This window comes from Neoarius graeffei, chromosome 26 (assembly GCF_027579695.1).
Source record: "Neoarius graeffei isolate fNeoGra1 chromosome 26, fNeoGra1.pri, whole genome shotgun sequence".
NCBI classification, from domain to species: domain Eukaryota; kingdom Metazoa; phylum Chordata; class Actinopteri; order Siluriformes; family Ariidae; genus Neoarius; species Neoarius graeffei.
The window spans coordinates 37,775,048-37,802,619 of NC_083594.1; the positions used below are offsets into that span (position 1 = coordinate 37,775,048).

The 27,572-nt window shown below is 40.1% G+C and overlaps 1 protein-coding gene across 17 annotated transcripts in view; it reads right to left on the bottom strand.

The window, feature by feature from the left end:
- The window catches only part of nfasca (neurofascin homolog (chicken) a), a 307,192-nt gene that overhangs the window by 184,805 nt on the left and 94,815 nt on the right, over positions 1 to 27,572 (bottom strand). For all 17 annotated transcript variants that reach the window (XR_009651631.1, XR_009651633.1, XR_009651632.1 and 14 more), the window contains exon 2: positions 8,384 to 8,447. The gene's annotated coding sequence lies outside the window, so the exon portion shown is untranslated. The remainder of the gene's footprint in view (positions 1 to 8,383; positions 8,448 to 27,572) is intronic.

A 27,572-nucleotide genomic window follows, 5' to 3' on the forward strand; every position in this document is an offset into this window, starting at 1 on the left:
GCCACTAGATGGGTACTAAGAACTAATATCGGAGAGACATCTTATAAAGAAAGATTAAAGGCTCTAGATTTACTTCCTCTCTGTTATGACAGAGAAATTAAGGACTTGATATTCTTCTACAAGTCATTGTATGGACAAACACATCTTAATGTTCATAATTTTGTTAAGTTTTCAAACCATGGACGTACTCGTCTGACTCAAAACCCTTCCCTTGTTCTTGAGACACCTTTATGTAAGACTAGCACATTTAAAGTGTCTTACTTTAATCGTATAATATGTCTCTGGAATACTATTTGTAAACAAGTGTCTCCTAGCACTTTCTCTAGTCTTGCTAAGTTTAAGTCATACCTAAGACTTAAGTACTCTTCACTTCTTAATGACATAATGTAGATCTAACATGCACATGGTCTCTAGTACACCAGTGTCCTTGTCACAGATGATGTTAGTATTTTTTCTTAAGTTAGAATTTTTCTAGGTTAGTTTTAGTGTTATTTAGATTTGTATTATCAGTTTTAGATTTTATTTTATATTTTCTATTCTTTTTCATTGTTATTCTAAAGGGAAGTGCCAAGCATGGGACTCAGAGTCCCATTCACACTTTTTGTATTGGGTAGTATAGACAGCTTTTGTAATCATTTTATTTTTATATGCCCAATAAATATCTCATCTCATCTCATTATCTCTAGCCGCTTTATGTTTTTAAAAAAATGAACTGCTCGCTTCAGGACCTTCCACAACATTTCGATTAGATGAAGGTCAGGACTTTGATTTGGCCATTCCAAAACGTTAACTTTATTCTTTTTAACCATTCTTTGGTAGAACGACTTGTGTGCTTAGGGTCGTTGTCTTGCTGCATGACCCACCTTCTTTTGAGATTCAGTTCATGGACAGATGTCCTGATATTTTCCTTTAGAATTCACTGGTATAATTCAAAATTCATTGTTCCATCAATGATGGCAAGCCATCCTGGCCCAGATGCAGCAAAACAGGCACAAATCATGATACTACCACCACCATGTTTCACAGATAGGATAGGGTTCTTATGCTGGAATGCAGTGTTTTCCTTTCTCCAAACATAACGCTTCTCATTTAAACCAAAAAGTTCTATTTTGATCTCATCCGTCCACAAAACATTTTTCCAGTAGCCTTCTGGCTTGTCTATGTGATCTTTAGCAAACTGCAGATGAGCAGCAATGTTCTTTTTGGAGAGCAGTGGCTTTCTCCTTGCAACCCTGCCATGCACACCATTGTTGTTCAGTGTTCTCCTGATGGTGGACTCATGAACATTAACACTAGCCAATATGAGAGAGGTCTTCAGTTGCTTAGAAGTTACCCCGGGGTCCTTTGTGACCTCGCCGACTATTACATGCCTTGCTCTTGGAGTGATCTTTGTTGGTCGACTGCTCCTGGGGAGGGTAACAATGGTCTTGAATTTCCTCCATTTGTACACAAGCTGTCTGACTGTGGATTGGTGGAGTCCAAACTCTTTAGAGATGGTTTTGTAACCTTTTCCAGCCTGATGAGCATCAACAATGCTTTTTCTGAGGTCCTCAGAAATCTCCTTTGCTCGTGCCATGATACACTTCCACAAACGTTTTGTGAAGATCAGACTTTGATAGATCCCTGTTCTTTAAATAAAACAGGGTGCCCACTCACACCTGATTGTCATCCCATTGATTGAAAACACCTGACTCTAATTTCACCTTCAAGTTAAGTGCTAATCCTAGAGGTTCACATATTTTTGACACTCACAGATATGTAATATTGGATCATTTTCCTCAATAAATAAATGACCAAGTATAATACTTTTGTCTCATTTGTTTAACTGGGTTCTCTTTATCTACTTTTAGGACTTGTGTGAAAATCTGATGATGTTTTCGGTCATATTTATGCAGAAATATAGAAAATTCTAAAGGGTTCACAAACTTTCAAGCACCACTGTACATATCTTCCTTTGGAATTCTTTATGCATTTTCCTAAGGTAATAGGCAGCCTTTTATGTAACAGGATCACCACCTCCCTGCTTTTGGAATTAAAAGAAGAGTAAAAAACTTGACCCACCCAGTCTCCTCTCAGTTTTACATGTTCAAGGTCATTTAAATGGGTCTCTTGTATAAAAGCTATGCAAGCCCCTTCTTTTTTAAGGGATGAGAGAATTTTACGCCTCTTAACTGCATTATTACTTCTCTTCATGTTCCATATTATCAGCTTAGTGACACTCATCTTAAAGGGCATATCACGGGTAAATTCAGGAGCAAGATCAATGTAATTCTCCTATTTTATATTAAACTTTGGTCAAATATCTGTAACACTCTGCATTCTCTGCAATTTTTTTACCTTGTGCAAAACCAGAAAAATTCAGTTGAAATCAAGCCATTTGAAGCGAACTGGTCCACCTCTGAAAAAACTTTGCATTTGAATTTCCCGGGAAACACTGATTTTCGTGACGTCATCCCTCTGAATCCTATGTCAGCGCTAGTTTGTTTATGAGAAAACAACCTGGTGGTTTTCTGCAAATTTCTTCAACATTATCGCGTAATTATTAAAATGGTTAACAGATGTATCGTAGGAGGGTATAGCAACACCAATCTTGATGGGATTAGTACTCATCGTTTTCCAAAAGACCGGACAATGAGGGAGAAATGGGAGCGCTTGGTCTACACAGGCTGTGCACTGAAACCGTGCAAGCTCGCGCAGCCTGCTTGCGCTTCCGCAGATAACGTCACGATTCTGGCTCCAGACTCCCTTGGGATTTTTCCAGACACGTTTTGTTATTTTATTTTTTTTTCTGCTGTAGACAGATGGCCTTGTGCAAAATTACTTTTCTGGATGAGTGTGTAAAGGGACATACTTTCATATAAAAAACCCAAAATTGGTCCAGAATATGCCCTTTAACTGTGATGTAGAGTCCATGTACAGAAATAAATGTGTCCACAAGGTCCTGTTGCTCTTAAGCACTGAAAATAAACAGAAATACATACTGCTGCCATGTGAGAAGTCGTCCCCAAACGATGACTGAACACGAACAGAAATAATCAAAACCCACTCCAAAAGAGGAAAATGTGACCAGTAGGTCTCACACATACAAAGACAACTAAGAAATTCCCAAGGGGTATTTATTAGGGGTCATGATGCTAAAGGAGGCCATCACTAAGGAGAGAGCACAAGAAGAAAAAGGAACACAAAATTCTCCCAGAAAGAACCCCCGCTCCCATCTCAAATAGGCAAAGATATAACCAGATATCACATACATAGTCCAACCTGGCAAACCATTTTACAATTTTTTTTTCTCCCCCTTAAATAAATGGGACAAAACTCAGTAGCCTCAGGGTCTCTGTCAAACACAGAGCCATGCATGTAAAATTAAACTAACCCTTTTGTTCAGTATGCAATAATGTGACCACCAATGATGAAGAAAAACACAAAGCACAGAGTACTGATAATTAACGCATAATAAAAAGGGTATTAATTGAACAGTTGTAAAACAGACTTAACCAATTTTGATCAGTACAAGGCACCCATAATAATAATAATAATAATAATCATCATCAAGGAGCTGCAGAGCTCCCTCCAAAATAACTGGGCTTACTGAAAATTAACAACCTGGAGTTGAGTTAACTCTGAGTGTAGTCTTGTCAGAAGAGGTCCGTATGGAGGCGTCATGGCTCAGGTGGATAAGGCGCCACACCATAAATCCGGGGATCCGGGTTCGATTCCGACCCGAGGTCATTTCCCGATCCCTCCCCGTCTCTCTCTCTCCTGCTCATTTCCTGTCTCTACACTATCCTATCCAATAAAGGTGAAAAAAGCCCAAAAAGTATCTTTAAAAAAAAAAAAAAGAAGAGGTCCGTATAACAGAGAGACTCTCAACACGAAAAATCTATAAATATATATGAAGCTGGCATGACTGTTTCATGTCATGTTTATTTACATGGCTCACCAGTAAACAAGGTCAGTTGAGTGTGTCCAGAAAACGTCAGGCCTCCTTTGTGTTGTTAAAGCTGCGCTCCATTCCATTATGCTGTACCACAAGCCTTGCTGGGAACTGCATCGTGAATCTGAATTCCTTGTCTATGAATTTTCAAACCACATCATTATTGGAGCGATGCTTCAGTTGGACCATGCTGGACAGGTCCTAATGGATGAAAATACATGATCCCCCATGCTCCAGGTTTATTGCCTTCCTTGCGGCTGCTAGGATCCGAGGTTTGTCCTGGGAGTTGTATTGTTCGATGATCACCAGTCTGGGGCGGTCACTCCTTGGCCTGGTGGTCCGATGAGCTCAGTCTATCTTTATACGTGTTTTAGTGGCGGGCAAACCGAGCGTCTTTGGCAGCCAGGATTCGAAGAACCCAGGAGGATGTTCACCCTCTGTACCTTCCTTCAGATTTAAGATCCGTATGTTGTCGCGTCTGCTATGGTTCTCCGCATCACCTATCTGGTTGGCCATGGTCACCTGCCAGTTCTCCACCTGTGCAAGGCGGAGCTCGAGGGTGGCAACCCGGTCCTCCACAGCAGAGATCCACTGTTCTGTTTCAGTGATACGTTTAGATTGACCTTCCAGGCTGCTGGCAATTTTATCCAAGGTGTCAGTTAGCTTCGAAAACTTCTGCTCCATAATTTCACTTATGTTTTGAATAACTTCCCGCACCAGCTTGGACATGTCCATAGCGCTAGTTTCCATCATGCTAGCACCAGTCAGGGATGGAGGCGCCATGTTGGGTAGCGGTGGGTGATCCGTGATCTTCGACTGGATTGTTTGCCTCAATTTGACAGGCCTTTCTCTCTAAGGCTGTCTGGCAGGTTTAGTTGCCATGTTATAAAGTCGTTAGTGTAGCTTCAGATAAGTAAAAGGCACTTTTAAGCTGAAAATATTAGGACCAGAGCAGGCTAGCCATCGGCTAGCCATCGTCACGTGACCCCGTGACAGCTGTCTTTTGAGCTAGGTATGTGCAGAGAGGTCTGGGATTTTGATGGATTGAAATATTAATTTGAACTGCATCTCTGGTGGATCTCCAAGCTTAAAGAACTCCAGCCAATTAGAAATGCTTAAATGTAACCTGTAAAAAAAATAAGTTTTTTGTCATATTTGCTAAAACTGTCTGTCACTATGTGCTGACAGTAGTACATGAGAAAGATAAACTGTGAAAAAAAAAATCAGGCTCCTCTGGCTCCACCTAGTGCTCCTAAGGCCATTTGCAAGAATCAAAACAACCAATCAGAGACAGAAGGAGTGCCTGACAGAATATAAATCACTGCTTGTGCACATGATGTGGGCAGCCCCCCACCTCGCCTGCTGCATGTTCTCACTTATTAACACCTGAAAGGATTCAAAGTCAATGCCAAGTTAGCCACATTTCTGTTTGACAGGTGCCTGATTTATGTGTGGTTTGATTTAAAAAAAAAAATTTAACCACAATCTAAGATGGTAATGGTTCCAGTAACACCCTGTAGCATATATCTCATTTTACTTAGACATTGCAGTTGGGCTAACATTAGCTTGTTTCCGAATCTAAGGCTACTGGTTATCCATCATCTACGCTGCTTATCCATTCGGGGAAGGCTGGAGCCCATCCCAGCTGACATCATGCAAAAGGCGAGGAACACCCTGGGCTCCGGGTTATCACCAATCTATCGCAGGGCTAACAGAAACAATCATTCTCACTCACATTCACACATAACCAGCTGACCTAAAGAAACTGGAGCACCTGGAAGAAACCATGCAAACTCTGCACAGAAAGCCCCAAAAAGGCTCCAGTCAGTCATGAGGTTTGAACCCAGAACCTTCTTCCTGGAAGGCAACAGTGATAACCAGTCATATCAGTTTGGTGTTTGTCTTGATGTGTATGTTTGCCTGTGCTCTCATGGCTAAATGTTCTCATTAGTGAGAACATCTTATTTAGCACTATTCACGACAGTGTCTGTTATCAAACAACTTCAGTTGCCATGATTGATAGTCTGTGCATGCATGGCAGCCTCCTCTGCATGGAGGAGCTTTGGAGGCAGGGCTGGAGCGCAGCAAAGGGGGAAAGGGAGAGACCTGGATGTTGTACTCATTCAAATTTTCAAAATGAAGTCCCCTGTCTTCAAAATTCTATCAAATGCAGCTTTAAAGTGCACAATTAAAATGCAAACAGGGAGAGAAATAGAGCTTATAGTTAGGGGGTTGCAGTAGGAAGGCTCTGTCTGAGGATGCATAGTCCTAAAATATAAAAATAATCTCTCTCTCTCTCATTATAGTTGTAGAGCACGCAATGAGATGCCACAACTTTGAATACACATCAGCCCTCGTCACACAAACACACAAAAGGACATAATTTCACACTATAAATACTTTCATGCCCATCACAGGTAATTACAAGCAATTATAGAATTAAGGCCTCCCTGTTCCAGATACTTCAGTTCCTATCTCTCTTTTTCTCATTCATTGTCCCCAAACCTATGCTGCATCCTCTATTTCAGAGGAAAAGGCAGAGAATAAGATTTTTTTTAAATAGAAGAATATTTAACTAAAATAAAGAGTAGAAAACTGTCATGTACTGTAGAGAGGCTGCTTTTTCAATAAGCTGTTACTATCAAATTGGGGCATCAGCATTTTGGTAAATTGGGATGTTTGGATACTGTTGCCCCCCACTCTCAGGTTCGTTGACAGTGGAGTGGTTGGCCACCTTATGTCCTAGGGCACCCTCATGTCTGTGTTACCTTCTGGCTCTCCCTTTATTTATGCTGTCATAATCAGTCTTGCTGGAGTCCCTGCTTGCACTCAGCGCACAATGTACACTGCTTTATTTGTAATCCTGATCCATCCTAATGCCCTGCCTCTGGCTGAATTTCTCATCGCTTCACTCCTATGGAGGATGGCCCCATACCGGTATGAACACCCTAAAGATACACTTAGAAGATGGCTTTGGACAATAAATACAAACAGTTTTGCTATGATGGCTTAGGAATACAACTGCCATGATAACTTTAGGACTGATAACTTCAACAAAATAGACTTCATGTCAAAACCATAATGAATTTCCTGGTTGAAAATTTGCACTTTTTTGACCATATAGCACACAGTTACAGAAGCAAGTTATGTATATCATCAGTATCTGTTATCACCCAAATGAGGATGGGTTCCCTTTTGAGTCTGGTTCCTCTCAGGGTTTCTTCTTCATTTCATCTCAAGGAGTTGTTCCTTGTCATCATTGCCTCAGACTTGCTCATTGGGGATACATTTATAAATTCATACTGAAATCAGTACATTTCTGTAAAGCTGCTTTGCGACAATCTTTCGTCAATATTATGTTAAAAGCACTATATAAATAAAACTGAATTGAAATTGTGTTATAATTGTCTTACCTCGAGATAAATCAACACCCCCATTAAACAAATACAGCATACAATATATCCACACACACAAAATGCATGGTCATAAATCTACTGTACAACAGGGTTTCAAAAGAAGAACCAGCATAATGGCCACACCTCTCAATGCAACTGGGGTCTGCACTAATGGTGATGATACACGGGACAACTTTTTGGGCAATGTTGCCGAGCAATGTTGCTGGCAACGGGCAACTAGACGAGACACAGGGCAACTTTTCAGGGCAACTAACAATGGGCAACAACAGTTAGCAACAGCAGTTTACAGTTAGCTAAAAAAAAAATCGATGTCTTAATTTTTGCTGTGACCATTTAATCAAGCTGTCTGTTGTTTTTTAGAGCTTTGGTGAGGTAAATTCCTCCATATAGAATATTAAAATAACAACTTACCGGCGTAAAAACAGATGAGGAGTCTCTCCATCTCTTCACTCCACTGAGCGCCCGCCATATTTGTTTGAAATTTCTGATCCGAACCTCACCGGAGGTCACATGACTCGATACTCGCGTTCTGATTGGCTTATCTCAAAAAGTTGCCAGAGATTATCAAAACCATTCAGAAAGAAACAATGTTGCCCAATCTCAATAGAAAAGAGTCAAAACGCAATTGCCCAGCAACATTGCTCGGCAACATTGCCCAAAAAGTTGCCCCGTGTATCATCACCATAAGGGTGTAACCAGTCATAAGATTTGAATAGATCATTGATTTAAAAAGCAACAATCAACAGATTTGTATGGAATATTATTAATTATAAATAAATTATAATTGATTACAAAGTCGGTCATGTCTATCAGAGGGTACTCAATGAAATTTTATGATATTTTTGTAAACTCAGTGGTATATTGAAACGTTGCCTTAAGAATCAAAATTGTATTGTGTGGAAGACTGATGTTTACACCCCTAGTATGTACATGGTGTATCTATACATACTGAAGAAAAATGTAATACATGTCTAATTGTAATTTTGTAAATTTCAGAGTGAGTAGCAAAACAATCTAATACAAGTATACTTACACAAAAACAAGGGGGAAGTCTTGGCTGATGGACTAATGGATGATGAAAGCAGAGACTATTAGACCTGTTAAAAAAAAAAAAAGCAAACACAATTTAAATTGTTTCAGAATACAGGAAAAAAAATATTTCCTGAGGAACTTTTTCCCACAGGCCATTTGGGGCCTGAACTACTGAAGACTAGACCTTGGATTATTGAATAAAACCCACACCTCCTATATTCCAGTTAATATAACCGTATTATCCTGTACTTATAAAATTTATTATGTTTTAGCTATTTTTCTGCAACTACCTCATCCTGATATTGCACAGTATTATTTTGCACAAACTGTACAACCACATATATCTGCTCTTTAGTCCTCATATAGTCCAATCTTTTTTCTGGCATATAACTTTTATATCCTTTATATTATATTTTTCATGATATTTGTATTGTATTTTTCATTTTACTTGCCTGCAAGTAAATTCTGTTTTATGCGCATTCTGTTTTTGTGTCACTAGACATTCGTAAAAGCATTTCACTGCATGTCATACTGTGTAATACAACAGCACATTCTTTAATGTTTTACCTCATGCTTTTTTTTCCAAAATGAACACGTTTCAATTTTGATTTTTGGAACACATTTTTTAAAAAACAAAACAAAAAAAAAAAAAACGGTTGGGACAGTAAAGCATTTACCACTTTGTAATGGTCCCATTCCTTCTCAAAACATTTAAAATATGTTTAGAGACTGAAGCCACCAAGCAACGAAGCATATATGTTATTTATATATGCTGGGAGGTCCGTATCGTGAAATACCGTTACCGAGGTCTTGAAAGTACTGACCGAGGCCCTCTGGGCCAAGGTCAGTATTCAAGGCTGAGGTCACGGTATTTCACCATATGGACCGACCTTAAGCTGGTAAATAATATATTTATTTTTTTCTTTACAGAAAAAGAGAGCGCCTGAAAGGGAAAACCGAGCTGAGCTGAGGCGAGCCACCGTTTTGAATCCTCATTCACGGCTGTAATGCAAATTGCTTCCTCCTCGGTATACAAGTGCACTTCCATGGCAGGAAAAAAAAAACATTTCGCTGCCTATGTAGTCCCCCTATTTATACAAAATTGAGTCATTCAGGATTCAGCCGTGTTTTTGCTCGGCGTTAGCAAGTTAGAGGTTTTTAGCTTTCTCCTGAAATGTTTTATTTTATTTCTTCTTCCTCAGGGTAGTAAAACTCGCTTTCGCTGTGAACACTGTCGTTATCACTATCCATGATGTAAAATCAATGCTATTTTCCTGAGAAATGCTGGCAAAAATTTATAAGATTTTTGATAATCTTATAAATAAATCTTATAAAAAAAAAGATAAATGTTGACAAAAAATGCTACTATGTTTGTTGTTGTTGTGAATGAGTGAGTCGCCAGAGGTCTGTAACTGGGGTCCGTATCGTAGGATACGGACCTGCTCGCCAGTCAATCAGAGTGCAGGATTTGATGGAAACCGCACCGCGAAAAAAATAATAGGTGTTATTTGTCCCATTTTTCATGCAAACAGACCTTAAGGTGTGCAACAGTATGAACTTGTCATCATATTTTTCATTTCAAAATTTACCACACATTCTCTGTTGGGGACAGAAGGGACAGGCACCCTCTCCTTCCACAACCATGCCTTTGTAATGTGTGCAGAATGTGGTTTTGCATTGTCTTGTTGAAATATCCCTGGAAAAGATGCCATCTTGAAGGCAGGGTATGTTGTTCCAAAATCCAAATGTACTTTTCTGCATTAATGCTCCATCACACAAGTGTAAGTTACGTCTGACATAACCCCATAACATGACAAATCCTGGCTTTTGGACTCATTGCTGGTAACAGTCTGGATGGTCCTTTTCATCTTGGATCAGGAGCACACAGCATCCATTTCTTCCAAAAAAGACCTGGAATACTGATTTGTTTGAGCACAATACAAGTTTCCACTGTGTGATGGTCCATCCCAGACACTTCCAAGTCCAGAGATGTAAACAGCACTTCTGGGCACAGTTAACATAAGGCTTCCTTTTTGCACAGTAAAGTTTTAACTGGCGTTTGTGGATGTAATTCTGTATTGCAGTGCTTGACAAAGGTTTGCCAAAGTAATCCTGAACTCACGTGGTTATATCAACTACAGATGAATGACAGTTCTTGATGCAGTGCCTTCTGAGGGATTGGAGAACACAAGCTGAGGCTTGCACCCTTGCCCTTTATACACCGAAATTCCTGCATATTCCTTGAATTGTTTAATTTTAATTCTTTAATTTTAATTCTTTGTGATATTTTGCACCATATAGAGGGTGAAATATCCAAATCCCTTCCTATCTCTCTTTGAGGAACATTGTTTTGAAGAATTTCAACAATTTGTCTCACACATTTGTTAACAAACTGGAGCTCCTCAGCCCATCTTTGCTCCTCAAAGACTTGGCCTTTCCTGGATACTGATGTTGTACCAAATTATGCTTATAATCACCTGCTGACATCACCTGTTTCAAATCACATCATGTTATTTAATTGTTTTACCTTATTACTAGCTCTAAACTGCCATGTCCCAACATTTTCGGAATGTATTGCAGAAATGCAAGAATGGATGTATATTAATAAAGGAAATGAAGTTGACCAGAAAAAAAAAAAAAAAAACACGAAATATATTGGGTTTATACTATCTGCAATGAAATACAAGTCAAAGTATATTGAGAAAATAATGCTCTTTTTTATTTGCATTTTCCATACAATCACAACTTTTTCTGATTTGGGGTTGTAGAATCATTAGAATTTGAATTCAGAATAACACTAATGACAACCATAACCATATCTATCTATCTATCTATCTATCTATCTATCTATCTATGATGGCACACGTTGTCGGTTCTGCTTTTTTTGTGGCTGACGATAATAAACTTCTTATAAATTGGTTTATTAGTCTTCTTCGTCTTCTTTCAGCTGTTTCTGTTTGGGGTTGCCACAGCAGATGATGTCCCTCCATCTCCTCCTGTCCTCCGTATTTTTTCTGTCGCACCAACCATCCTCATGTCCTCCTTCACCATATCCATAAATCTTATCTTTGGTCTTCCTCTTTTCCTTCTACCTGGCAACTCCATCTCCAGCATTCTTTTCCCAATATATCCTGGATCTCGCTTCTGAATGTGTCCAAACCATCTCAATCTTGCCTCTCTCACTTTGTCTCCAATCCGTCCTACATGTCCTGTCCCTCTAATATACTCATTTCTAATTCTGTCCAACTTTGTCACTCCCAGTGAAAATCTCAACATTTTAAAAACTCTGTTAGCTTCATTTCAGCCTCCTGTCTTTTGGCCAGTCCCACTGTCTCCAAACCATACAACATAGCTGGTCTTACTACTGTCTTGTACACTTTCCCGTTCACTCTTGCTGGTACCTTCTGTCACAAATCACTCCTGACACTCTCCTCCATCCATTCCAACCTGCTTGCACTCTCCTTCACTTCTCTTCCACACTCACCATTACTTTGTACAGTTGACCCCAGCTATTTGAACTCATCTGCTCTGACCACCTCTATTCCTTGTAGCTGTACCATTCCACTGTCCTCACCCTCATTCAAGCACATGTACTCTGTCTTGCTCCTACTGAGTTATATTCCCCTTCACTCTAGTGCATACCTCCATGTCTCTAAGTTTTCTTCCACTTGCTCCCTGTTCTCACTACAGATTACAATATCATCTACAAACATCATTGTCCATGGAACCTCTTGCCTGGTGTTGTCTGTCAACCTATCCATTACCATTGCAAACAAGAAAGGGTTTAGGGTCCAGCCTTGGTGCAATCAAACATCCACTTTAAATGCCTCCGCCATTCCCACTGCACATCTCACTTCTGTCACACTGTCCTCATACATATCCTGCACCAATCTCACATACTTCTCTGCCACTCCTGATTTCCTCATGCAGTACCACAACTTCTCTCTTGGCATCCTGTCATATGCCTTCTCTAAATTCACAAACACACAATGCAGTTCCTTCTGGCCTTCTCTATAGACCCCTTTGCATGTTTGTAAACAAACCGACCGTTGCCAGGATGCGCGCGCAGCCTGGACCCAGAAACAATGGCGCTGCCCATAGACCGGCATTATGAGCTGTCAGATTATGCCAAACAATTGTCGTTACAAGATCGAGAACGCTACATAAATAAGTTAACTCTAACAAGTGGACATCGCCTACCGGATCCGTATTTAATTAAAGAGTGGACGGACGATGTTAGTAAGTTCCCTGGTATACAATGGCCAGATATATACTCGTACCTTATTGACAAGACTTCAGTGTACACCCACGAAAAACTTCGTGCCTACAAGTCTTTAGACACATATGATTATGTGCGGGCATGTACAACTTGATTAACAATGGGACATTCATATTCATTTTGTTTTAATCAAATTATGCCAGTGATGTGATAGCAATGTGGCTTTAGCTACAACAGCAAATATCAACACTAAACAGCAATTTGCAGGAGGTAATGGCATGAAAGCACCGGCACTTTAAGGGGGGGGCTTCGGGGGGCTCAAGCCCCTGGGCCACAGCCAATCAGGGGCCTTGTAATATTAATAAAATAATAAACTGTCGGAATCGTGGGCCTACATTAATGTACGGATAGAAATAAGGTTAGAAATAAATGAGCGCACAGTAGCCTGCTGTAAGAGACATGGTGGATGTGGTTCGCGAAACGAACACCCACAACTGTACCAGAATAAAATGTAACAAAATGTAATGTCACGCATGAAAGTGCGCCAAAGACTGCAGCCTACTGAGACACAAATTTAGAGGCTTTGAAAGATGAAGCGTTCACATGTTAGCGCGGCGCATAAAAGGAAAAAAAGAGAGATGCAGGTAATGATAGAATCGTTGCCTAAAGTCACAGACTTTTTTAAGGTAAGGATCACCAATCTGTTCAGAATATCAGCTACTTATCAGTTATCAGCCGTACCAGCAGCTAGGCTAGATATGCTATGATCTGTCCAACAGTAAAATAAATCAGTTGTGATTTGAATACGTGTCGTGTGATTTGAGTTATAATCCTGTTAGTATAATAGCATATTTCGATGGGGATAATAAAATGTTTAAAACGGCATCTACTGAAGAAATTGATGAAAAGATTGTAGCCTATAATGTTCACAGTTCGGGCAGCAGACAGAGTAAGCATACTGAGGGGAATAGCAATACAAAGCTAGCGCATATCCACATTTCTCGCTAGCTGTGTTGGGTGTGTTGTTAACCCGTGTGGATTTAAGTGAAATACTTGAGAAGTTCTGTGGTCAAGACAACGTTTTAAGGTAAGGACACTTGATTATTAATGTTTGCCCGCTGTGGCTTGTTGTTGACGAAAGGCCCACATGATTTTGCCTTATGCAGCTACTGCTAGCGTCATGCTTTGAACTAGGTTAAGCTCATTTGCGCTAAAGGATGGGTTTATTGAAGGACTTTGATGTAGCTAGTTTCTTTTTAAAAAATCGTATGCTCAAAACAGTATGCCTGTGTTCATCATGTTTAACTTTTTTCTTGATGGAGTGCGTGAAATATTGTTGCAAGTGGTATTTCGATGCAGTCATGTCAAAAAGGCAGTTGAATGCACGGTCTTATTCAAGGAGAAGGAAGACTTGCATGATGCTTGAACATAGATCGGTAAAATAGACCCTAGTAGGACTCGGTTTCGTGTATTTCGGTCTGTAGAGTTATGAGTTTGGCCGCTGTCCATGGTGTTTACATTTCATGTGGCCGCCGAGCCAAGTACCTTGACTTGCAGTGAATGTTTGTTTTCATGCCGCCGAGCTATTTTTATGTATTTTATTTTTTAAAAGGACTTGTCTGTAGGTGTGTGTGTTTTATGTTTACAACACATAGGTCTACATTATAGCGCACGCGCGCTTGTGTGGTTATCTCTGGCCATGCCCCTGCGTGAAAGTTACGCAGTATCACTGTCCTGTCCGTGGTAATAATCAGAAGCGGCTCTGTAATGATAATGCGCACATTCTTCTCTCCCTCTGTGGTCGGATGTGTTGAGTGATGTGAGCGTGGGCCTTGCGCAGCTACGCTGAGCCAAACGTAACCTATCGTAGGCTTCTAGGCTAATTATGCGCTTACACTGTAAATGCTTGACACGTATTGCAAATAAAATAAGAGTGTTTTCCTGGCCAACGGTAAGGGTAGGGTTGACAGGTAGCCTATGAGGGGCCTAGCCCCTGGGCCACGGGTGTTGATAAAGTGCCCCTGCATGAAAGGAATGATAGTGTAAAGAGTGCAGCTAAGAGAAATCAGAGCTGCGTAAAAAGCGAGAGGCAGAGACCAGAAATGAAACTGAACGGGGCGGGAGCTAGGTTAGAGCAGTCAACGCAAGTTGGCATTTAGAGTGAGGGCACACAATTTTACCTTTCCATCCTTGCTTTAAAATTGTGATTTTCGGCATACACAAATAATGATGGCACAAAATCTGGACTGCTTGAGTCAAGCGAGACCTCTCCTACAAACAAAATTGCATGCAAAGCTAAGTTAACATGCTAACAATATTCATTACATTGTGTAACTATGACCCAGCTAATCAGACAAACGTTACCCAAGTATTTTGCTACATCAATAAACAAAGAATAAAAAAGAAAGATCTAATAAATAGCCTGATCTTACCTGTGACGAAGTGGGCGCTGCAAACCTGCGCATTTTTGATAGTGCTTTCATCCCAGTCTATACGTTTGATGGCTTGTAGCCATAGACGTCGGCAATTTTTTTGGAATGGGTGAGATCCTGCTGGAATTCTGAACATTTTAACCCCATCACTGCTACAATTCTGACACCCGAAAACACAACAACTAGGCATTTCTGAGTCTTTTTTGGGTCCAGGCTGCGCGCGCAATTTCCGCTTACGTATGAATGACGTTTACTGCGAAGGGGTCTATAATTTTCCATTGACATTCTCAAAGCAAATATTGCATCTGTAGTACTCCTTCCTGGCATGAAACCATATTGCTGTTCACATATCTTCACCTCTCCTCTTAGCCTAGCCTCCACTACTCTTTCCCATAACTTCATGCTGTGGCTGGTCAAATTTAAGCCTCTATAGTTACTGCAGCACTGGACATTGCCCTTGTTCTTGAATATTGGTACCAGGATACTAAATTTTGACTTACAATCTTCCTCCTTCAATTTCCACCATCTGATTTTTGGTTTAGTTTTCTTGACTCTCTCTCTCTCTCTCTTTTTTTTAACCTCTGTCATCTTCCCAACCACCATCCAATGCTGCTTAGCTACACTCTCCCCTGCTATCACTTTGCTGTCTTCAATATCCTTCAGATTGCATCTCCGACATAAAACACAGTCCACCTGAGAACAGCTTCCTCCACTCTTATATGTTACTCTGTGCACTTCTTTCTTTTTAAAGTATGTATTCACCACAGCCATTTAGTGCTTCTCTAAATATATGTTTCAGCTATGATTCTCATAGCTGCTCACTGCTACCTGAAAGTAAGAGTTTACCTTTACAGATTGCTGTAGATTGGCAGAATGGCAAAAATAACTGCAAGGGACAGAGAAATAATGCAGGATAATGATAAAAAAAAGTTGTTGCAGAAGAATGCACTGTACATACTAGTCTCTCAGGACACTGAAAGAAAGAATGACCTACGCATTCTGTGGCAGTGTTGAAAAGTTAACTACATAAAACAACTTTGGTAAGACATTCTTTCATATGTTTCACATGTTAAGACCATTTCTGTTAATACTGTAATATATCCATCCATACATCTATCATCCGTAAATGCTTATCCTGTGCAGGGTTGCGGGTAAGCTGGAGCCTATCCCAGCTGATTATGGGCAAGAGGCGGGGTACACCTTGGACAAGTCACTAGATCATCGCAGGGCTGACACATGGAGAGAAACAACCATTCACATTCACTTTCACACCTCCAGTCAATTTAGGGCCACCAATTAGCTTAACCTGCATGTCTTTGGACTGTGAGGGAAACTGGAGCACACCCACACAGACATGGGGAGAAAATGCAAACTCCACACAGAAAGGCCTCATTCAGCCACTGGGCTCGAACCCAGAACCTTCTTGCTGTGAGGCGACAGTGACCACTACACCACCATGCCGCCCTACTGTGATATAGTCCTTTCTAATTTGACGGTAGCTTGAGTCATAGTCTTTTGTTGAAAATACATAATATTATTTTTGTCATTTAGCACAGGTGGAAAATACTTGAATAACTATACTTCATTACTACACCTAAGTATTATTTAGGTGTATTTATACTTTACATGCATTTTATTTAAAAATGAATATTTGCGCTCTTACTTAATTGTATTTCCAAGAAAAAAAAATACTCTTTAATTCTTACATATTTATTTAGACATGAAAAGTGGCAAGAACAAATCACAAATGTCTCCTCTTCTCTCAGCTCTTCTTCTGTGCACTACACATCTACCAAATGGGCTCAATTTTAGCATCCAGTCATTTCAGTTTATCATCCAATCAAGTACCTAAATATAGAAAAAAAAATCTACCCATGATCATGCCAATTTGTAATCTGTGGTGACCTGTTTGTGTTACACAATGTTAAAAGTTATAGCGATCCATGTGCCTTTGAATAAGTTACCACACTGTAGCGTCCACCTTGAGGAAAAGTGTCCTATCTCTACCACATAAAATTTTTCATTATGCTGCAGTAAGTAAGGGTGTGTATAAAATGAGGGGTCAGTGCCGGCTGGTAGTCTTTCAAACAGGGAAGGCTGATCGGTTACGATATTTCCAGATTTTAAAAGAAAAAAGAAAAAACACATCAATTTTGCCCATACTCTTGCCTCTGATCTGGCTGATTGTTGGCAGGGTCACAAACTGTGAAATAACAGGTTCTTTTGGCCCATTAGCCTACTGTCCAATATACATGATGGTGGTGTTGGGGGGGTATATTTTAACATTTTATATTTTAAAATTGTGGCATGTTGTTTAAAAATTGATCATTATTGAAAGCAGCTGTTTGTCAGGAACCTCAGCAGTAACAGCAGAGTGTTCTGGAATAGGCACAAGCACTGACCTTGGGGAGCCAAACATAGAGCTGGGTGCCACATATTTCATTCAATGACACTTTCCCTATATTTTACTTATTTTGACTGAGAAATGTTTTACTGACAATTTTGATAACCCTTCACTTTTAATCCAGGTCTGTAGTGTGAAATGTTCTCGGCTGTGTTTTTGTTTAAAAATGTTTTCCAAATTGTAGCTGTGTTTAATTCATATCCAGAAAAATATATATTCCAATATAATATACTCAGCATAAACATTTTAAATAGATTCTATATTTTTGGTCCATCCATGACATATTAGTAAAGTAGCCTATTTACTGTTGTTGATGTGGGTCACTTGCTATTAGCCAATTCACTTTCTCGTACCAGGAGAGCTGAAAGGAACGAGTATTATTCCCTACCTTTTTCACCAAGTCAATTTTAGGCGTTGGTCTACCCTGCTCTTTAATTTTAATTTTTTCCTCAAAAGGAAGACTGGCAAATGGCTTCGCCAAAATTAAATCAGCAATGCTTGGCATCCGTGCACAGCTTTCTTGCTAGCTGACTAGCCCCCTCAAGTTCATGTTCAGTCACTCAAATAAACGAAATTTCTGGAACTAAGATAGCAAACTTGACAACACTATATTTACACTTTATTTACAATGAAAATATATACAAACTAAAAAAGCTGGTAGAAACCGTATGTAATGAATGAAATCGAAATGTAAGCTGATCTCTTACAATACACCACACCACTTGCGAATCCGCATGGGACTGAACTGAAATTCACCGCTGCCTGTCTATATTTGAAACGAGCTGTCAATCAAAGAAAATATCCGGCTGCTTTCACCAATCACCAGTCTCCTCGCGGAAAGCTTTGCCATGTCCCTCCCATGTGAGGCTCGGAGTCCGTAGGTGGGCATTTTCGCAGTATTTGTCCAATAATCATCTTGCATTTTGAGATTGAAAAGCGCATAGCTCCCAAATGCCATTGAAGTCCACTGAGGCTGGGAGTCCGGTGGGCGGGCGTTTTCGCAGTATTTGTCCAATAATCGTCTTGCATTTTGATATTGAAAAGCGCATTGCTCCCAAATGCCATTGAAGTCCACTGAGGCTGCGCTGCATCGCATTGTCACGAGGGGGAAAAACTCACGCACACATTAGGCGAACTGGGGAAAGCTATAACGGAATGATTTCGCACTGTAGTTGGGTTGAGCACATATATTTCTATGATTCTGGATCTGAAATAGCAATGTTATAAGGTCGGCTATAACATAAGCCTAGCGCAATTCATCCTACACGATGTTCGTCATTTTTAGAGGAGGCTGAGCCTCCCTCGTTGTCTTAGAGCAGGGGTCACCAAACTACGGCCCGCGGGCCAGATCCGGCCCGCCACCCCCCTTTGACTGGCCCCCCAGCCCCTCTGCCCCCCACCACTTGAACCGGCCCTATGAGGCAATCCCCAAAAGTGGTCATGGCCTATTTTTTTAAATTGCTTTTTGGCAAATAATAACATGTCTGCATCTTGTATTTTGTTGATTTTATCAATTAAAATTGATATTTAGTTATAAAATGAACTATTCATATTTTCCGAATTTTGGTCATATGCTCGCGATCAAGCAGTGACAGGCAGCGCACGCGCAGAGAACTGTCAGTGTTCAGGACAGCAAAATGGCGAGCGGTAAGCGAAAAGCTGACGGAGAGTGCAGAGTTTTTAAAGAACAGTGGAACACCGATTATTTTTTCGTTCAGTGTAAGGACCGTGCAGTTTGTCTTGTATGTAAAGAAAGTGTGCCGGTTTTCAAAGAATATAATCTGCGTCGTCACTATGAAACCCGCCACAAAGCAGGGTTCGAATTATACATTTGACCCTATGGGGGTCTCTATTTAAAAAAAAAAAAAAGCAATGCATACTCGCTCTCCTGGACCAGCGCACTTTTGCGCACTGCAGTGCACAGCTTTCACACACAGGCGCGCGCATGCACGCACGCACACACACACACGCGCGGTGTTGCATGCATATATATATATATATATATATATATATATATATATATATATATATATATAGTTAAACAAATTATATATATATTGTATATACTATATATATAATTATATATATTGTTAAACAAAGGAAGATCGTTGTGAGATAGAGGACAAGTCTTCTTCGGACTTAACTTCACATTCGATTTCGCAGGCTGCAAATTTCAGTTTGCGCGCATAGTGGTGTGGTGGTGAAGTACAGCCGTACATGTTGCGGTTTAATAACACGTTCAATACAAAGTTATGGCTGCATGGTGATCGGAAATGAAATGAGTTTTATTTATATTTATATGGTGATATAGGCTATTCAAGCTTATTATGGTGATATATGACGTATTTGAGAGAGTTGCACAGAAAATTAAGTTTGCTTCTTTCATGGGAGCCTGAGGGAATGGGAGCTCAGCTCCCATTGGCTCCCACGTAATTCGAACTATGCCACAAAGAGTATGCTAGTTTGCGAGGGCAAACAAGAGAAGACAGGATTCGGAGGATGAAATGTGGACTGGCTGCACAACAGAATGTATTCCTTCACCAAACCCAGATCAACCAGGCTGCTGTCCGAGCTAGCTATAAGGCAGCTCACCTACTAGCTACCCATGGAAAGCCGTTTACTGATGGGGACTTTGTTAAAGTATGCATGCTTGCTGTGGCCGAGGAGGTGTGTCCCGACAAGAAGGATGCGCTCAACGCGGTGAGTCTCTCCGCACCTACTATGACCAGGCGAACCGAAGATTTGGGGGACAACGTGTCTGACCAGCTGAATGAGAAAGCGTCAGAATTCGAGTTTTTTGCTTTGGCCATGGATGAGAGCAATGACGTGCAGGACACAGCACAACTGCTGTGATCTATTGCTCATATTATTATAATTTCACTGTTTTTTAAAATGTATTTATTTTATAGGCCTGTTTATTTGACCTTTATTAAGTGCTGCATACAATTATTATTAATAATATCAACAGGCTTACCTACAATTTATAATTTTCCACTCACCTTTGCCAGTGTCAATCACCTCAACTAGGCAGATGTTTCTTACCTTGACAGCTTTGATATTATTTTTATTAGAAAATAAATAAATGGAATATCTGTGGTATTTCAAATTAAAACAAAGTGTGAAGACTTGATTACTACTTTTGCAAACCACTAGTAAAGATAAACAAATATGTGCCAGGAATCAAGTGTTGATATAGTAGTATGGATATAGTAGTGGGGATATAGTAGTATGGATATAGTAGTGTGGATGTAGTAGTATGGATATAGTAGTGGGGATATAGTAGTATGGATATAGTAGTGGGGATGGCTGTGCCAGGCTAGTAATCTCTACTACACAATGAGGCCTGCTGGTGGTCATATTTGTCTGGGTTATACAATTCTATGTGATATAGCTGACCCGACCCCGGCCATCACAGTCAGGAACGACAATGTGGCCCCCAGAGAAAAAAGTTTGGTGACCCCTGTCTTAGAGCAATCGCCCGTGTGAGGTGTCTCCTTCCAAAAAGCTAATTTGGAAAAGCATGCTGAAGTAAAAGATTTGCTAATTTGTTAACATTTACTGGCTATATTTAACTAAGTTGGTCTGTTTGCTTTGAGTTCAGTGACTTGTATAATTGGCTATGCAGCAAGTCAAATTGTAGCTAATAGTAAATACTGGTTATTTGCAGGACATTTTATTTCTGATTACCGCATTATCAAACTGCACAGCATTACTCATGACATACAGTGCTCAGCGTAAATGAGTACACCCCCTTTGAAAAGTAATATTTTAAATAATATCTCAATGAACACAATTTCCAGAATGTTGACAAGACAAAGTTTAATACAACATCTGTTTAAATTATAACGTGAAAGTAAGATTAATAATATAACTTAGATTACACATTTTTCAGTTTTACTCAAATTAGGGTGGTGCAAAAATGAGTATACCCCACAACAAAAACTACTACATCTAGTACTTTGTATGGCCTCCATGATTTTTAATGACAGCACCAAGTCTTCTAGGCATGGAATGAACAAGTTGGCGACATTTTGCAACATCAATATTTTTCCCTTCTTCAACAATGACCTCTTTAAGTGACTGGATGCTGGATGGAGAGTGATGCTCAACTTGTCTCTTCAGAATTCCCCATAGGTGTTCGATTGGGTTCAGATCAGGAGACATACTTGGCCACTGAATCACTTTCACCCTGTTCTTCTTCAGAAATCCAACAGTGGCCTTAGATGTGTGTTTAGTCAGGTTGGAAAAGTGCAGTGATGAAGGGCACGGAGTGATGGTAGCATCTTCTCTTTCAGTATGGAGCAATACATCTGTGAATTCATGATGCCATCAGTGAAATGCAACTCCCTGACACCAGCAGCACTCATGCAGCCCCACATAAGGACACTGCCACCACCATGTTTTACTGTAGGCACCATGCATTTTTCTTTGTATTCCTCACCTTTGAGACGCCATACAGTTTTGAAGCCATCAGTTCCAAAAACATTTATCTTGGTCTCATCACTCCAGAGTATAGAGTCCCAGTAGTCTTCATCTTTGTCCGCATGGGCCCTGGCAAACTCTAGGCTGGCTTTTTTGTGCCTGGGCTTTAAGAAAGGCTTCTTCATGGACGGCATCCATGCATGCCATTCCTCTGCAGTGTACGCCGTATTGTGTCACAGGAAATAGTCACCCCAGTTTGGCTTTCTACTTCTTTAGATAACTGCAGTGAACTTGCATGCCGATTTTCTTCAACCCTTCTCATCAGAAGACGCTCCTGTCGAGGTGTTAACTTCCGTGGACAACCTGGACGTCTCTGTGAGATGGTTGCAGTTCCATCTTTCTTAAATTTTTGTACCACTTTTGCTGCAGTATTCTGACTGATAAGTAAAGCTTTGCTGATCATCTTGTAGCCTTCACCTTTGTAGTGTAAAGAAATTATTTTCTTTGGGGAATTCTGAAGAGACAAGTTGAGCATCACTCTCCATCCAGCATCCAGTCACTAAAAGAGGTCATTGTTGAAGAAGGGAAAAATATCAATGTTGCAAAATGTCGCCAACTTGTTCACTACATGCCTAGAAGACTTGGTGCTGTCATTAAAAATCATGGAGGCCATACAAAGTGTAGTAGTTTTTGTTGTGGGGTGTACTCATTTTTGCACCACCCTAATTTGAGTAAAACTGAAAAAATGTGTAATCTGAGTTATATTATTAACCTTACTTTCACATTACAAGTTAAGCAGATGTTATATTAAACTTTGTCTTGTCAACATTTTGGAAATTGTTTGTGTTCATTGAGATATTGTTTAAAATATTACTTTTCAAAGGGGGTGTACTCATTTACGCTGAGCACTGTATGACCATCAAACCTACAGAGACTGAAAGTAGGTTTGAGGCAAATGTCATGTCTGCACCTGCTTGCACTCAAGAGTCCACTTCCCAGAATTCACAACAGCCTTCAAATATGGCTGCCATGGACTACAACACCCATCCTGCACCTCACCACTCACAGTCGCCTGATTTCTAATCACATGCACCTGCTCACAATCACCACCGCTCAGTACTTAAGGACTTCAGTTCATGCAGTGTATTGTGAAGGACATGCTTGGTTCCTTGGTCTGACTTTACCAAGCGGGTTGTTAGTCTGCTGTTGATTTTGCTCTGTGACTTTGGTCTTTTGCCTTTGTGCCTTGCCTGACCATTGCCTATTTTTGACTCTGCCATTTGTCTCACAATTTGGATTTGTCTATCAGTTTGCTGGAATAAACTCCCTTTCAAATTTTATATTTATCGGTCACCTGTGTTCCTGACGGCAAAACAGGATAGTTTCTTTCAAAGCAGCTTTTAGCACCTTTAAATTAATGACATCAGTTAAACATTTAGCTTTTACTTTTTAATATTTGAGTACATTTAAATGTAGCACTTTTTAGTTTTTGATTCATCATCTCTACTTTCACTTAAATGTAATTTCTCAGCACTATTTCTCACCCCTGTGGTTTATTTGTTAATTTAACTTTAGATGTTGATTATCGTAGGTTTAGTTGATAAAAAAAAAAAAACTATAGCCTTGTAATTTTAGCAAATTTATAGGTGGTACAATGGTGTAGTGGCTAGCACTGTCGCCTCACAGCAAGAAGGCATACACAGCAATTCTTGCCATCAAAAATTATCACTTTTGTCAGTAATTAAAAACAAACAAAACCATGTAATGTAAAATGATCAATGATCTGGTTTATTTTTACACCCAAACACTTGACACTCAGGCATCTTTAGAGTTGTTTACAACAATTTAGAAATGAAGTGTCCACGAGCTCCACTAGCCTCTGTATGTTATGTGGGGAGTAGGTGACATCATGATTTATACTCGCGCCACGATATTTGAACCTCAGAGACAAAGATGGCAGTGCCCAGGGGCATTGTTTTTCTTTAAAAAAAAAAAAGTCTGGATACAGGTACAAATATGAACAAGTGAACACTCGAACACGTCTTGTATGGATATTATCGGTCAGTAGACAGAGTTTATCTTTTGGGTTTTGTTTGGCTTTAACAAGGCAGTTTTCCTTGGGCATAAAGCACCCTAGCTTATGAAGCTAATCTAATTGACCATTCATAACATTTGTCACTACATTTTGTGAGAAATTTTGAGTACAATGTTATATTGTTTAATGTTTTCTTATGTAAAAAAATGCTGGGGTGTAAACTTTTTGTACTGACCTTATAGTGCCATATTGCTACATGAACTGTCTTTCAGTCTTCCATTATAAGAAGGTTTCTCTGAGTAAACACTTTCCATTCTTTTCTCATTGTCAGCAATACTGTCTGCGCTAGCTTATGATTAGGTGAAAAAAAACATTGCGGAATTCTTCTGAAGAACATGGCCTCAGAACTGAGCTGATATGCTACATGTATACAAGCACTGAGGTCAAACTCAATCAGTTGTCTACTCAAAATCAGTTTCTCTTGAAAATGAAGAACAACTTTGGGACAGACTGACAGATGCTAACAAAAGGCATTTCACACAATAGGTTCCTGAAGCATTCAACCAGCAATTAAAGTAAAAGAAAAAATGAATTTAAAAAATATATAAAGTTATAACAAGGTTTCTCTTATTTTGTTTCTGGTTCTGATTGGTTCCGAAGTTTATCAAGAAGTAGAGCGGGTAATCGAACTTGATCAGGATAAGTGCTGATTGGTTACAAAGTTTCGCTATTGTTACACTCATTCTTACTGTACATGATGACATAGTGGCTTTGCTACTCGTTTCTGTGTAACTTTGATAACGCAAGAGCAATTGTTCATATCAACTGATCATGATTCACCGTTCTGGTGATTGTAATGCTTATGCGTATGTGCATGTGCAGTGCGCTATTGTTATACTCATTCTTACAACATGATGACGTAGTGACTTCATAAACTATTCTTACAATGTACAATGCAACAATGTGAACTATTCTTATGAACAAAGTCTTAGTGGAGAGAAATAGCACTGGTAGCAAAAACATCAGCAAAAGTTAATGCTGACACCTTTCTGTTTTAGTCAGCGTTAACTTTTTCAGCAGTTTGTGCTACAGTAGCTATTCTGTGGGATTGAACAGTATGGGCTAGCCTTCAAACCCCATGCGAATCAGTGAGCCTTCGACACCCATGACCCTGTCACCGGTTGTCCTTCCTTGGACCACTTGTGGTAGGTACTAACCACTGCATATCAGGAACACCCTACAAGGTGTGCCATTTTGGAGATGCTCTGACCCAGTCACCTAGCCATCACAATTTGGCCCTTGCCAAACTGCTCAAATTCTTACGCTTGTCTGTTTTTCCTGCTTCCAACACATCAATTTCAAGAACTGACTATTTTCTTACTGCCTAATATATCCCACCCCTTGATAGGCGTCACTGTAATAAGATAATGTTATTCACTTCACCTGTCAGTGGTTTTAATGTTATGGCTGATCGGTGTATTGAAAATGTTAGTCTTATATAATAAATCTGTCAAATAACAAATGTTATAATTAGTGCTGTCAAGCGATTAAAATATTTAATCGCGATTAATGTTGCGACTGTCATAGTTAACTCGCGATTAATCGCAATTTAATCGCACATTTTTGTCACATGAAAAACCATTGTAATTCTCTTATCAGCATAAAAAAGTGAATGGGCTTGCTCACCGTTCGAACTACGGGGGTACTCGGGGGATCCAAGATCCCCTGAAACAGACATGAGATCCCTTGAAAACATGACTTGGGAAATGTTGGGGGGTCTCTAAAATATTGGCAAAATGATGTTTATTGACATAGCAATCGTGTGTAACGGGAAGCATTTGCATATCTGAAGTGAGCGCGCGATGGAGAGCCGCGCTCTGAGACAAGCGCAAGCACCCCCCCAAGGGAATAAAGGGACCCCCCGAAAATATCAGCATAGTTCGAACACTGGTTGTACCAATGTTTTTTTTTTTTTTTTATTGCAGAGCATAACACGTCTTGTCACAGCCACTGCAAAGTGGGGCTGGAGCCGCCGATGGGAAAACGAAACCTTAGCCGAGCACCGTGGCTCTTCGGGGGAGGGCAGAGGACTCTGGCTGTGCGGGGCGTGGCATCATGTCACAGAGCGTTAATCTCGTGATTAAAAAAATTATCGCCGTTAAAATTGAGTCAAGTTAACGCGTTAATAACGCGACATTTTTGACAGCACTAGTTATAATGCAAGAATATGGACGTTGAAATGTAAATAAATCATCAAAAGTGAACAGTGGAGCTCTGGCTAGTTCATAAAATTATTTTGATGACCTAGGTTTTTAACCATATCATTCAAAGGACAAATTTAAGATCGTGGTTGTGCTGAGTGCTGTCTTTGTGGACAAAATGTCATAATATACAGTCATGTAAAACACATGTGTACACAAGCATGCATTTGTCCTCACTGCTTTGGGCTTGATGTGAGGCTTGGTATAAAGGTCATATAATGTTCTTGACTTGGCCATCTGTCCAGTTCTGTTCATTAACTCTCTGTAGTGTCACAAACTCATGCCTCATCTCCCATCTGCCACCCTCCAGGGCTATTTTGCTGCCCTGACCTCTGACTCAGTAAATTATGGGTCTGGGCAGGTCAGGAGGTCACAGTAATAAGACCACTTGGTTAGAGTGAGTGAGTCAATGGCTTGGACCATAACCTAGAACTTCATCAATGAAATAGACTTTAATCATATTGCTATAGGGACAGCTGTTACAGTGATACTGTTAATGAAGCTAGTAAATAATAAAAGTTTATTCGTCTTTATGTTCCTTTTGGTTCAAATTGCTGAAGTAGATGAGCTAATATAGATAAATTTAATGAAGACACAATCACAATTTTATTGCAATGAAATCAAAACGCTTAAACTGGGAAAAGGGGATGTCTGCATAGTGATTTGGATTATGCTGTAAAGGAAGCCAGAGGAAAAAATTTATTAAAAGGATACACAGATCTCAGTAAAATGAATGGTACAGATCTCATGCTTGGCAGGAGTGATGGCTAGATGCTGCAACGTGACCTATTTTTAACAGGAGGAGCAGGAGGGTGAATATGTGGGTGTGCAGAGGAGGGAGAGAAGAGAGAGGTTTCTGTAGTAAAGGGGTTGGAGGAAGGAAGATTGTGGAAAGGGGAAGACGCATCTTCTTTTACCCCCGAGGACAAGCCTGAGGAAGTAGCATGTTCAATCAAACAAATCAATCTAAACTGCCCCTTACCCATGCAAAGCTTTGCTTCGCCTAATGTATGAATTAAAAATAAGTGGCAATATAACTGGAACATGCACACACATTCTCCACTCTCATTATATAGCCATGTGATAGTTTCCCTGATGTGGGTGAAGTACAGCAGGCAGCTGATAATGTTCACACACGTTTATTGACAGCTTTTCAGCTTCACTTGGCTCACTCTAGGACACGCACGTACACACACAGTTGTGTTCTGGTCCCAGGCACTCTCCTCTGCTCTGCTACTCATTTTATGCTCCACCCTCACTGCAACACACACACACACACACACACACACACACACACACACACACCCATTAATTGACAACAGGTGTAACAACTTGACCACTCATCTTCCCCAACCCCTCCCTCCATTCACAAACCGATGCTTGGCCACACCCCCTCTGCCACAAGCCACCATCATTC